Source organism: Ranitomeya variabilis, chromosome 1 (genome assembly GCF_051348905.1).
Source record: "Ranitomeya variabilis isolate aRanVar5 chromosome 1, aRanVar5.hap1, whole genome shotgun sequence".
Classification (NCBI taxonomy): Eukaryota; Metazoa; Chordata; class Amphibia; order Anura; family Dendrobatidae; genus Ranitomeya; species Ranitomeya variabilis.
This window is the reverse complement of record NC_135232.1, coordinates 942966335-942981011: the sequence shown is the minus strand read 5'-3', so window position 1 is coordinate 942981011 and position 14677 is coordinate 942966335. Positions and strand designations below refer to the sequence as shown.

At 45.4% G+C, this 14677-nt stretch overlaps 1 non-coding gene across 1 annotated transcript; it reads left to right on the top strand.

Moving 5' to 3' along the window:
- The first annotated feature begins 326 nt into the window (after window positions 1-326).
- On the top strand, window positions 327-433 carry LOC143797444 (U6 spliceosomal RNA). Its single transcript, XR_013220473.1, has one exon. It is a non-coding gene; the product is annotated as a U6 spliceosomal RNA (small nuclear RNA).
- Window positions 434-14677: the final 14244 nt, after the last annotated feature.

Here is a 14677-nt window from a genome sequence, read left to right as displayed (position 1 = left end):
ATTCTGACCAGTGTAACTTTATGTGGTAATAACTCTGGAAGACTTAAATGTAATTCTGGGACTGTTTTTCTCCTGACATATTGTACTTCATTATAGTGGCAAAATTTGTTCAATGTGACTTATGTTTATTTCGGAAAATATAGGAAATTTGGCGAAAATTTAGCAATTTTCAAACTTCAAGTTTTTATGCCCTTAAAGCAGAGAGTTATATCACACAAAATAGTTAATAAATAACATTTCCCTCATGTTTACTTTACATCAGCACAATTTTTGAAATGTAGGGGTTTTTTTTATAGGAAGTTAGAAGGGTTAAAAGTTAATCAGCTATGCTTGCTTCGGCAGCACATATACTAAAATTGGAACGATGCAGAGAAGATTAGCATGGCCCCTGCGCAAGGATGACACGCACATTCGTGAAGCGTTCCATATAAAAAAAAAAAGTTAATCAGCAATTTCTCTTTTTTTCCAACATTTTCAAAACCAATTTTTTTTAGGGACCACATCACATTTAAAGTGACTTTGAGGGGCCTATATGACAGAAAATACCCAAAAGTTGCACTATTCTAAAACTGCACCCCTCAAGGGACTCAAAACTACATTCAAGAAGTTTATTAACCCTTCAGGTGCTTCACGGGAACTAAAGCAATGTGGAAGGAAAACATGAAAGTTTTACTTTTTCCCACACATTTTCTTTCACTTTTTCTCACAAAAATGTTACTTTAGCCACAAATTTTACATTTTCAAAATAGTAACAGTAGAAAATGCATAATAAAATGTGCTATGCAATATCTCCTGAGTACATCGATACCCCATATATGGCGAAAAACTACTGCTTGGGTGCACGGCAGGGCTCGGAAAGGAAGGGCAGCCATTTGACTTTTAGAATGTAAATTTGGCTAAAATCGTGAGCAGATGCCATGTTGCGTTTGGAGAGCCCCTGATGTTCCTAAACAGTGGAACCCCCCCCACAAGTGACCCCATTTTGGAAACTAGACCCCTCAAAGAAATTATCTAGATGTGTGGTGAGTACCTTGAACCCCCGAGTGTCTCATAGAATTTTATGACATTGAGCCGTGAAAATAAAAAAAAATACATTTTTCCCACAAAAAAATGTTATTTCCGCCCCCAATTTTTTATTTTCACAAGGATAGCGAAAAAAATGGACCATTCAATTTGTTGTGCAATTTCTTCTGAGTACGCCGATACCCCATATGTAATGGAAAACTACTGTTTGGGCGCATGGCTCGGAAGGGAAGGAGCACTATTTTGTCTGGAATAGGTTGTGGGCACCATGTCATATTTGAAGAGCCCCAGGCATACAGAAACTCCCACAAGTGATATTTTGGAAACTACACCTTTCATGGAATTCATCTAGGAGAGGAGTGAGTATTTTTAACCCTCAGGCAATTCACAGACTTCTATAACATTGGGCTGAGTAAATGAAATATTACCATTTGTTTCACTAAAATGTTTTGACCTCAAGTTTAGAGTTTTGTAGTTTACAAAAGGGATAATAGGAGAAAACGAATGCTACAATTTATTACTCAATTTCTCCTGAGTTTTCACAAGGGCAAAAGGAGAAAATGGACCCCAAAGTTTGTTGTGCAATTTCTCTTGAGTTCACCGATACTCCATATGTGGTCGAAAACTACTTTTGAGACACAGTGCAAAGCTCATAATGAAGAAGCGCCATATTACAGTGCAGATTTTGCTGTTATGGTTTCTGGGTACCATGACCCACTGGGAGAGCCCCTGAGATGTCAGAACAGTAGAACCCCCCCATAAGTGACCCCATTTTACAAACTACACCTCTAGGGGTACAGTGATAATATTGACACCAGAAGTGTGTCACAGAATTTTATACCATTGGGCGGTGCAGAAAAAATAATTACATTTTTACCACAAAAAAAATTGTTTTAGCCGTTTTAAAATTTTTACAAGGGGTTGTTACGGATCTGCAACACAGAACTAGGATAGAAGGAGGAAAACTGATCCTGCTGCACTAAGACTAGGCTGATACCCTACGATGGAGTGGTCGACCCATTCCTTGCAAATAGACCCATCGACGAGCCTAGGTTAATCTCAAGCAAAGACCTATAGATAGGGGGAAGGAGGTCCCTAAAAGATCTAAGGACTGCAGAAACCAACTGAAAAACAGAAACTAAGGATAGCAGAACCAGCGGTCCCAGACCTGCACGATATCAAACACAGAAAGCTACCAAAACACCTAGCCAGAACTCTAGCGGATTAACACTGTTGTCCAGCAAGGACTGGGAGGCAGGTGCTGTGTAATAAAGGGTGATACAATCACCTGACCTAAGGCAAGCCAGCACCAGGGGAAAAAGACCAGCAGCCAGAAAACCACAACAAGATGGTGGATGGTCAAAAACAAAACAGATTCTAACAGGGGTAATGGTTAAAAATGGCATCAAAATTTGTCACACAATTTCTGCTGAACGTAGCAATACCCCATATACAGTATGTATGGCCAGTACTGCTTATCTACACGGCGGGACTTGGGAGGGATGAAGCGCTATTTGACTCATGGAGAACAAATTATTGTAGAATAGTTTGCGGACTTCATATACCAAGCCCCTAAGTGCCAGAAGAGCAGAATCCTCCCCCAAGTGACCCCATTTTGGAAATTACACCCCTCTGCCCTCCTGGGAATTTATCTGCAGGTGTAGTGACGATTTTGACTCTGAGTGTTTTCTAGAAAAAAAGCAGCAGTGGATGTTGCTGAGTGAAAATTGTAAATCTTCGATTGCAGTGCCCAGTACGCTGTAGTGCTCATACATTGTGCCCAGCTCATGCTTCTGGAGACACGCACCTGTAAATTAGGCGGGCTCTCATCACTACCGAAATGCCAAAAAATGTGGACGCTGAATGTGGCTTTAGACACACTGCGGGGCTTAGAAGGGAGGCGGGCATTTGGTAGTGCAGAATTTATTTATTTTTGGGAGCGAGGAGCCATAGTGCTTTTCCAGAGCCTTTGTGCTACCAAAAACGTGTAAGCCCCCTATATTTCGGTTAACAGATGACGATCCTGAGTGGGGCTTTTTTGTGGATTGAGTTGAAGCTTTTATTTTGAACATTTTACATAACATTTAGGATCACATTTATCCGGAGCTCTGCGCTGAGCACTTGTACTTTTTTTGTTATATTTACTTATTTTCTTTTTTACATAAAAATGTGTATTTATTAGTGGAATTTTTTATCATTATTATTTTGTAATTTTTTTTTTTTACTTTTTTTCTCTTAATTTTTTTACCTAGTCCTTTTATGCGACTTTCACTTTTTTTTTTACTTTGATAGAAGGTATAATGCATTGCAATGCACTAGCATTGCAGTGCATTATACCTATACTGAAAGTTTCTGACACCATGCTGTGAGCATGTTCTCACCATGGCAACGATCGGACCCCCGCGATGACGCCACGGAGGCACCGATCTGAAGTCAGATGGAGCTCATGTCCCTCTGCCTCCCTCCTGAATGTTGCGATCGCACTCGATTGCAGTATTTAGGGGTTAACAGCCAGGGGTGGCACTGACACCGGTCCTGGCTGTTAATGCAGACGCTCGGCCACTGGCAGAGCTGAGCTGCTGCACTGATCGGGTAGGAAGTTGTGATATTTCAGCATCTCCTGCGTGATCATGCTGTGATTGGTCAGTCATTTTGACTGACCGAAGACAGCAATCTGGGTGTGGGGACCGACAGCATGGGTCCCAGTACCTCTTTCTGTATATTTTAGCTATCTGTGACAGCAGTTGGCACGGAACTGTCACTGCGTGTTTACACGCGGTGACAGTTTAAATGCGGTGACAGTTTAAATGCATGACGGACATAGCCCATCCTGATGCGGGAACTGACACCTGGCCATGACGGGCTATGGCCATCATTGGACATTAAGGGGTTAAATTAACGCACGTTAATATCCCACTTACCGTACTCCACAATTATTTTCAATAGATATAGAGGATCTATAAAGCAAGCGTCACCACATAATTTGTTATAACGAAACAAAATGGAAAGACCCTAACCCTCCCAATATAACAGAAATAATAGACAGAATTTTGATACACAACACATTTGAATACAATTTTGCAATTAGGGATAAACAAACTAAGATATATTTGTTAAGGTGGAACTTATGGATTAATAAGTTTACTCCAAGACTAAGTGTAAATGAGTCCATTGATGGGTTCACTGATGGGCTGTTCTGACAATTCAGGGGCTCTGCTAATGTGACATCGCACCCTCAAACCAGTCCAGCAAAATCTGAACTCCGATATGGCGCTTCTTACCTTCTGAGCTTTGAACTGTGCCTCAAAAGTAGTTTTCAACCACATATGGGCTATCAGTGTACTCAGGAGAAATTGAACAAATAATTGGGGGTTAATGTTCTGTTGGTGAAGCAGAAGTAATTGATCACAATGACTAAGGCGGCACGACCGTTGAAACGCGTATGATTTTAAATGCACTTTAAGTCTGTGACTGTCACTGGTAGGAATCATCCGTTTTTGTGTCTCTGGATATAAAGATGGATTTTGGACTTATGTGCTTTTAATGAAAATGGAATAAAAGGTATTTTTATGGATATCACCCACGCTGGACTTCTGCTTCACCTTCATACTACTTGCAACACTGCATGATCCGCGCGGTGGGACTGAGAGGAGGTGAGTTGATCTTTGTTGCTTTTTCTTTTTTAATGTTCTGTTGGTATCCTTGTGAAAATAGAAAGTTTGGGGCTAAAACAATATTTTTGTGGGTAGTTTCCAAAATTGGGTCACTTGTGGGAGGTTTCCACTTTTTAAGCAAATTGTGGGCTCTACAAATGCGACATGACACCCGCATGCCATTCCATCAAAGTCTGCATTACAAAACGTCGCTCCATCCTTTCTGAGCCCTACCGTGCGCCAAACAGTAGTTTTCCCCCACATATGGGGTATCTACGCACTCAGGAGGAATTACACAACAGACTTGGGAGTCCATTTTCTCCTGTATCTCTAGTAAAAATAAAAAATGTGGGGCTAAAAGAACATTTTTATGGGAAAAATTTGATTATTTTTTTCATGGCTCTACATTATAAACTTTTGAATCATCTGTGGGTTCAATGTGCTCACCACACATCTAGTTAAGTTCCTTGAAGGGTCTGCTAATGATTCCAGCAAACTTTGCATTCAAAAAGTTAAATAGCGCTCCTTCCCTTCTGAACCTTGCCGTGCACCCAAACAGTAGTTTTCCCCCACATATGGGGTATGGGCAAGCTCAAGAGAAATTGTACAACAAACTTTAGAGACTATTTCTCCTGTTACCCTTGTGAAAATAGAAGAAAATTAGATCTAAAGTTAAAATGTTAATTTTTTCCTTCCACATTGCTTCAGTTCCCGTGAAGCACATGAAGGGTTAATACACTTCTTGAATGTGTTTTTTAGTACCTTGAAGGCTGAAGATTTTGGAATTGTGTCAGTTTTGGGTATTTCCTGATATATTTTTGTCATATATGCCCCTCAAAGTTTTGTTGTAAAAATGAGAAATCACTAGTCAACTTTTAACCCTTATAATTTCCTAACAAAAAAAATGTTTAAAAAATGATACTGGTGTAAAGTAGACATGTGGGAAATGTTATTTATTAACTATTTTGTGTGACAACTCTCGTTTGAGAGTGTAAAAGTTAAAAGTTTAAAAATTGGAACATTTTAACAATTTTTTACAAATTTCTAATTTTTTCACAAGTAAATGCAAGTCATATTATATAAATTTTACCACCACCATCATGAAGTACAATATGTCATTAGAAAAAGTCTCAGAACGAGTGGGATCCATTGAAGTGTTCCAGAGTTATTACCACATAAATTGACACTGGTCAGAATTGTAAAATCTGGCCTGATGATGGAGGTGAAAACAGGCTCAGGGGTGAAAGGGTTACCATTAACACCCCTCATCTACAACAAAAGTCACTACAATCTTTGGATTAAAAAGGTGCTTATCTTTCTCTCTTGGGCAACATGGTGATCGTGGCAGCAGGGTAATGGTGGCAGCAAGGTGATCAAGGCAGCAAGTGGCTGACACAGCAGCGTGATGGTCCCAGTAGGGCAGTGATTTTCAACCAGTGTTCCGCGGCACACTAGTGTGCCGGGACACATGGTCGGGTGTGCCGCGGGGAAAGTTCCCCAAACTATGCTTTAACCCTTTCTACCCTTTCAATTTGCGCTGCCTGGCACAAGCATCTTCTCAGTCAGTGCAGGGCCAGGCACACATAGGGGTTAAGGACACAGCCAGCGTGACATTGTGGGCGGAGAGTTCTCCTGCTCTACTCTCCTGGCTGCTGCAGTGCTGAACTTATCAGGCACAGGCAGATTCCCGGAGCTCCTACCGGCTCCTACCGAGTGAGTGCCATGCTATCGTTGTATGTTCTGACAGTCTACTCTGGGTGACCTGGGGCGGCCATGGGCTGGGCGGCTGCAGCTGACATATATATATATATACAGGGGCGTAACTACCGCGGTCGCAGCGGTCGCCATTGCGACCGGGCCCGCTAGGTCAGGGGCCCAGGGCCGGCAGGTCAGACGCCCCTGGTCACCGCACTATGTCCGCCTCCTGCTCCCGCACACTTCCGTCACTTACTTCTATCTATAGATAAGCAGCAGTGCGCAGGCTCAGTGACGCTGCAGAGCGGCTCCTTCCATCCATAGCAGGGGGTGGCTCTCTGTATCCGCCGTCACGCCCCTGACGCGCCCACTACACAGACTGGTGAGGCGTCCCGGCACTTCCAGCTCTCGCGTGCGGATGCTTTCTTCAGTTGCCATGTTTCCGGCGGTGCCCGGACCGGAAGTGGCAGCACCTGTTTCCATAGTGACCCGCGGCCGTCCTAGCCATGTCCTGTCACGCACTGCGGCTCCGACTCTGCCGCCTGTCCCCGGCCCTCAGGAGCCTTCATTATGTCCAGGGCCAGAATCCCGACCCCCAAACCAAGGAGTACTTCTACTACATCGACCACCAGGGACAGGTACGGGGGCACAGTGCGGCAGGAGCTCGGGCCCCTGGGGCCCATAGCTGTGATCGGCTGCAGCGTGATTTCTCCTCTTTATTTTACAGCCCGCACAGTGGTATGTATATACCGCACAGTGGTGCTGGATAGACCACTGTGCAGGCTGTGCTGTATATACCACTGTGCGGGCTGTGCTGTATATACCACTGTGTGGGCTGTGCTGGATATACCACTGTGCGGGCTGTGCTGGATAGACCACTGTGCAGGCTGTGCTGGATAGACCACTGTGCGGGCTGTGCTGGATAGACCACTGTGCGGGCTGTGCTGGATAGACCACTGTGCGGGCTGTGCTGGATAGACCACTGTGCGGGCTGTGCTGGATAGACCACTGTGCGGGCTGTGCTGGATAGACCACTGTGCGGGCTGTGCTGGATAGACCACTGTGCGGGCTGTGCTGGATAGACCACTGTGCGGGCTGTGCTGGATAGACCACTGTGTGGGCTGTGCTGGCACCCAACACCATGTTGCAGTGCAGGAGATTCCTCCTGCACGGCAACAGTCCGGCGTATCTAGGGGAAGGGGGCAGCCGGGGCACGTGAGAGACAGGAAGCAGCTCCAGTCATCACGATGAGACAGCTTCTCAGTCTGTATTTTCCCCCCCTCATACATCTCATGTACGTCTGAATGAGATCGTATTTAAGAGAAAGCCAAAATAACCCCGGGACAGAAGGCGAGAGCAGGGGGGAGGTGCGGGACAGAGCCGCTTTAGTCAGGAGAAGCTGAGGAGCCGCAGCCGGTTTACATCAGCCACCCCTGTACCAGAGAGGAGATTGTGAGTTGTGTATATGAGCTGGTATCTGGTGTGTGTGTGTGTGATATCTGTAGTATGTGTGTGTGTGTGTGTTATCTGTAGTGTGTGTGTGATAACTGTAGTATGTGTGTGTGTAATATCTGTAGTATGATGTGTGTGTGTGATATCTGTAGTGTGTGTGTGATATCTGTAGTGTGTGTGAGGCAGGGGCGTAACTACCACGGTCGCAGCTGCAAGCGGCTCTGGCAGGTCAGGAGGCCGTGTGTCCCCTTGAGCCTGTCTCCGTTATGCTTGTGTCCCTTGTCCCCATGTGCCAGTCTCCCTTGCTCACTAGTCCCTGTGTCCCCTTGTGCCAGTCCCCCTTGTCCACTGGTCCCCGTGTGCCCCTTGTGTCAGTCTCCCTTGCTCACTTGTCCCCATGTGCCCCTTGTGTCAGGCTCCCTTGCCCACTAGTCCCCTTGTGTCAGTCTCCCTTGCCCACTAGTCCCCTTGTAACCTTCTCCCCTGCCTCCTAGCCCCCATGTGTCCCCTTGTGCCTGTCTTCCTTGCCCTCTCCCCTGCCCCCTCGTCACCATTTGCTCGTGTCTTTCTCACTGCCCCTGTATGGAGGGGCTGCATTATACTATGAGGGGGGCTGCATTGTATTCTATGGGGGTTACATTTAATTGTATGGCGGGGGGGCCCCATTTGGAAGTTCGCACCGGGGCCCATAACTTTGTAGTTACGCCACTGTATATATACTACAGCAGCCGCCCAGCCCAGGCCCCCAGCACAGCCTGTATAGATACAGTGTATATAATATATATACAAGACAGGTGCTGGGGGCCTGGGCTGGGCGGCTGTTGAAGTATATACACTGCACAGTACCTCTCCCCTGTATATATACCACACAGTACCTCTCCTACTGTATATATACACCGCACAGTACCACTCCTCCTGTATATATACACCGCACAGTACCTCTCCTCCTGTATATATACACCACACAGTACCTCTCCTCCTGTATATATACACTGCACAGTACCACTCCTCCTGTCCTGTATATATACACTGCACAGTACCACTCCTCCTGTATATATACACCGCACAGTACCACTCCTCCTGTATATATACACCACACAGTACCTCTCCTCCTGTATATATACACTGCACAGTACCACTCCTCCTGTATATATACACCGCACAGTACCTCTCCCCTGTATATATACACCGCACAGTACCTCTCCTCCTGTATATATACACCGCAAAGTACCTCTCCCCTGTATATATACACCGCACAGTACCACTCCTCCTGTATATATACACTGTACAGTACCGCTCCTCCTGTCCTGTATATATACACTGCACAGTACCACTCCTCCTGTCCTGTATATATACACTGCAAGTACCTCTCCCCTGTATATATACACCGCACAGTACCTCTCCTCCTGTATATATACACCACACAGTACCTCTCCTCCTGTATATATACACCGCACAGTACCTCTCCTCCTTTATATATACACCGCACAGTACCACTCCTCCTGTATATATACACTGCACAGTACCACTCCTCCTGCCCGGTATATATACACTGCACAGTACCACTCCTCCTGTCCTGTATATATACACTGCACAGTACCACTCCTCCTGTATATATACACCGCACAGTACCTCTCCTCCTGTATATATACACCGCACAGTACCACTCCTCCTGTATATATACACTGCACAGTACCACTCCTCCTGCCCTGTATATATACACTGCACAGTACCTCTCCCCTGTATATATACCACACAGTACCTCTCCTCCTGTATATATACACCGCACAGTACCACTCCTCCTGTCCTGTATATATACACTGCACAGTACCTCTCCTCCTGTATATATACACTGCACAGTACCACTCCTCCTGTCCTGTATATATACACTGCACAGTACCTCTCCCCTGTATATATACCACACAGTACCTCTCCTCCTGTATATATACACTGCACAGCACCTCTCCCCTGTATATATACACTGCACAGTACCACTCCAAGGAGTTCCCCATTCTGGCCAACAAAGCTATTTTGACATTGCTCCCATTTTCGACCACATATCTATGTGAGCTGGGCTTCTCAAGCTTGACTGCGATAAAAACTAAAAACAGGGAGAGACTGAGAACTGTTGAGGAAGAGCTTCGTGTGTGTCTTTCCACCATTCCTGCCAGGATATCCCTTTTGTGTTTATCGAAACAGGCCCAGGTTTCACACTGAGTGAGTATAAATACATTTAGAATCTATATTATTAACTATATGTAGAATATGTACTGTTTTAGTGTCATTTTGTGCCATTTTGGTTGGTGGTGTGCCCCGGGATTTTTTAAGTATAAAAAGTGTGCCGCGGCTCAAAAAAGGTTGAAAATCACTGCAGTAGGGTGACAGTGTCAGCAAGCTGACCTCCTCAGCCGGGTGTCAACCTTTGACCAGTTATGGATTGCTCGTGTGCACACGATCAGAACCAGAGACTGAATCCATCAGTATATGATTACAGATCCAGAATCACGTTTCCCTCTTTTGCGTACTGCATCCACCATACTAAGCCTTCACATTAACTTCACTCATCTACAATAAAACTCCCTACAATCTTCGGCTCCATAAAGCGCTTACCTTTTCCTCTTCAGCAGCAGGGTGATTGTGGCAGCAAGTAGTGGACTTAACAAGGTTACAGCCTCAGCAAGGTGATAGCCCTAGTAGAGTGATAATGGCAGCAAAGTGACTGCCTCAGTCAGGTGACAACCTATGACCAGTTATGGATTACCACATCAGATCAAATGTTAGTATATGAATAAAACATTAGAACCGCTATCAATATATGACTGCAGCACAAGAGCCATCATCAGTACATGAAACCAGCACCAGAACCAATATCAGTAGATTAAAACAGCAACTTAATGCAGCACCATTTTCCACCACACTTTCCCCCTTTGCATACTGCTCCCACCATACTGTGCCTTCATATTAATACCCTTCGTCTGTAATAAAAGTCCTTGCAATCTTCATAAAGCGCTTACGTTTCACTCTTCGGCAAAAGGGGGATCATGGCAGCAAATGGTGGACTCAGCATGGTGATAGTCTCTGCAGGGTGACAGCCCCTGAAAGGTGACAATGGCAGCAAGATAACAGCAGAAGCCGGGTGGCAGTGGTAACAAGTTGATCATTATAGAAGGTGGGGGACTAAGTAGGGTGACAGTGGCAGCAAGTGACCACCTCAGCTGTGTGATTACCTCTGACCAGTTATGTATTGCTACATGTGTACATAATCAGAACCACCATCAGTGCATGAATCCATTACCAGATTCACCATCAATACATGAATCTAACATCATTACCTCTGTCAGTACATGAATGCAGCACCAGAATCACCGTTCGTACATGAAACGCAGAGCCACCATTGGTAGATAAATGCAGCACCATCATACTGTGCCCTCACGTTAACACTTCTAGTCTACAATAAAAATCCCTATAACCTGCGGCTCCAAAAGGCGCTTACTTTTCCCTCTTTGGCAGCAGAGTGATGTTGGTAGCAGGGTGACTGTGGCAGCAAGTGTGTAATAATTATAGGAGATAACTCAGGAGACTCTTTGCGTGGAACAAGACAACTAAAGGACACAGTTTTATAAGTGGTAAAGTCTATATTATCACACGGTGATTCAAACAGGTGCAGAGAGAAACTCAAGTCCACAACACTTGGTGTAAATATAAACGCAGCTTAGCAGTCTATAGGAAACTTCAGAGGAAAATGCAATCAAGCAGAAAGTCTATGAAGCACAGTTATTCTTGAGGAAACTTGACACAAATAAATCCTTGTCTTAGTCCAAACACGGATAGATAAGCTTATAAGGCAGTTCAAATCATATCTTAGCTCAACCAACCAGGGAGGCCTGGTTAATAGTCTCAGGTTTTTGCAGAGCAGAAACAGCTTACATGTCCAGCAAATGCAGATGGAAGTAAACACGAGCAGCAGATGAAGGAGGATTACTGGAAACTGGTGTATGCAGCAGGAACTCAGAGCAGAGTAGCAGGATCACCACACAGGTTCACAGGAGCAGGTATACAGCCAGGTAGTAATCAGAGGTCAGGAGCTGGATGCAAGGCAGAATACTCTAGCACAGACTGAAGGCTGGGGTAGAGTTTTATAGCAGGAAGACACAGTGCACATGAGACCAAAGACGCCATCTTGGAAAAGGGCAGTAATGCACAAAAGGTAAAAAATGTTCAGAGTCCTGACAAAGTGGAAGACTCAACAGGGTGACAACCTCAGCAGAGTGATAGCCCAAGTAGGGTGACAGTGGCAACAAGGTGATGAGCTCTGAATTGCTACATGTGCACATAATCAGAACTACTATCAGTACATGATTCCTTTACCACATCCACCATAAGTATGGGAATGCAGCACCAGAACCACCAACAATACATGAATGGGGGAACAAGTTTAGCACAGCAATAAATTGCAAAGTCATATCAGCCCCATATGCATTCGTATAACATAAACCTGCAACTCCCAGTATGTCCTTAACAATTGTAAGGTGATGTTGGGAGTTGTTGTTACCAGCCATCAACAGATTTACATCTCTATATGGTCCTCCATGCTCCCACCTCTCCACACTGTCCATCTCACGTTCCCACTTCTCATTACTGTCTCCCACCTCTCAATACTATGCCCGACGCTGCCACCTCTCCAAAAATTCCACCCATGTTCTTCTCCAAACTGTCCCCCCATTGCTCCCACTTTTCCATTCTGTACCCCAACGGTTTCACTTCTCCATACTGTTTTCTCACACTTCCACCTCTCTAAATTGTCCCCTAAGCTCACACTTCTTAATACTATCCCTCTTCTCTCCTTCCCCACACACTGCTCATTGCCTATAATGCACACCTGTCACAACTCTGTTGTCAGGTGTCTCAGAACCAGGGTCTCCTTTTCTATCCCTAATGCTATGGGCGCCCTAGCTCGCCCTGTTCCCCAGATTAATTCTGGTTGTGAAGATGCCGGGGCCACATACCTTGCTTGAATCCACCCTCAGTCTGTTCTCTTCCCCCACCCAGGGAAGAGGGGAGTACTAGTGTAGCGTAATACACCAACCAAACTAACAAGGTAATATGAACAGGGGTAACGAAAAATACCAAACATACAAGTATACTCACACATATAAAAGAATGCACCAGGGAGTCGAGGATGGGGTTAAACCAAAGTAGAACTGTGACTGTTGGTCTTTATATAAAAAAACCTGCAGCATGCACTACTTTGGTCTGTTTTATGGACAAGAATAAAGCACGCAATGAATGGCAGTTTCAGCACCCAGCCGCAATGTGCCATTTTTATTTATACCATTTTGAGATAGATGGGACATTTTGATCACTTATTGCTGCATCCTTTCACAGTGGTGCAGAGTCCCAAAAAATGTAAATGCTATTTTTTTCCTGTTTATAGACCAGGTTAATTAATTTTAAATTTAGACTTTTATGGTCACGGGTATAGCACATATATGTATTTTTAAATCATTTTTTTTAGTGGGGGTCAGTCAGATGTAGTTTTTAATCTCTTTATTGGATTTGTTATTCCCCTTAGGGTACGTGTCCACGTTCAGGAAACGCTGCGTGTTTGACGCTGCGCAGAGCAGCTGCGTCAAACACGCAGCGTCCAGATGTTACAGCATAGTGGAGGGGATTTTATGAAATCCCGTCTCCACTATGCATGGTAACACGCACCCGGCGGCCCTGCAATTCCGGACATGTTGCGCGTCTTTTAAGATCGCAGCATGTCCGTGTACCTGGCGGCGACGCTGCGCTGCCGCAAGGTATATCACAGGGCCCTATGTGTGGGGTGCGGAGATTCCGGATGTGTGCAATGAACACATCCAGCATCATCGCGTCACAGAAGGGGGCGGGCTTAGGGCGGAGCGGGTTTGCCGCTCCGTCCAAACCGCCGGCCATCCTGAAGGTGGAAACATACCCTTAGGGGACTGGAACCTGCGATCACTGATCAGCTATGCACTGTACCATATAGTTCAGTATACCGATAGTGAAAATCGCCAACTTCCAGTTAGGAAGCAACAGACTCCCAGCTCTCATAGCACCTAGTGGTGTCCGGTGATCAGTTCAATGAATGAATGGCGCACAGACTGACAGCGGCGTTTAACAGCTGTGACGGAATCTGCGCTCCACCTGCGGCTGTTAGAGACTGACCCTGGGTGTGTCACGCAGCCATTATCTGCCGCCTCAGCCTGGTGATCTGCCCCATACACCCACTCCTGACTAGTGCCGTACATGTACGTTTGGAAAGGGTTAAAAACACGTTCAAAAAAGCCTGACCATGTGCACGGCAAGTCATTCTCACATCGATATGCACAGATCATTATTTGAGCGTCTTCTCCTAGGTGTTACTGATGGAGTCGCTAAAAGACGTTGTTTGCATACACCCTTTGGGTTCCTTTGCACAAGAAAGTATTTTAAAATGTTTTCTGGTTATTAAAATTGAAATCCTCTGACGCATTTTGTACATATTTTCCCCACACATAAGCCTATGGTACATGCACGAACAGACCGCCACTCACAGCCCACGCTGTGTCTGCAAAAAGTGGGAAAATAAAACACCAAAACCCACAGTGGGCTCCCCAGCTCCAGCCGGGCTGATCAGGCTCTGGAGATCGGCGCTCTGTTACTCGCGTCTGCGCACTGAGGAGAGATTTCCGAGTGAGTGGATCGCACTGCTCTTTTCGCCATGTTGGTGTTCCCGGTAACCGGAATGTTGCGGAGCCGTGCTACAAGAAGTAAGTGTGGGCAGCGGATGTATGCAGCGGGGGCTTTATTGTGGGGGCTACTGGGTGCTGTCGCCTAATGCAGTGGGTGCA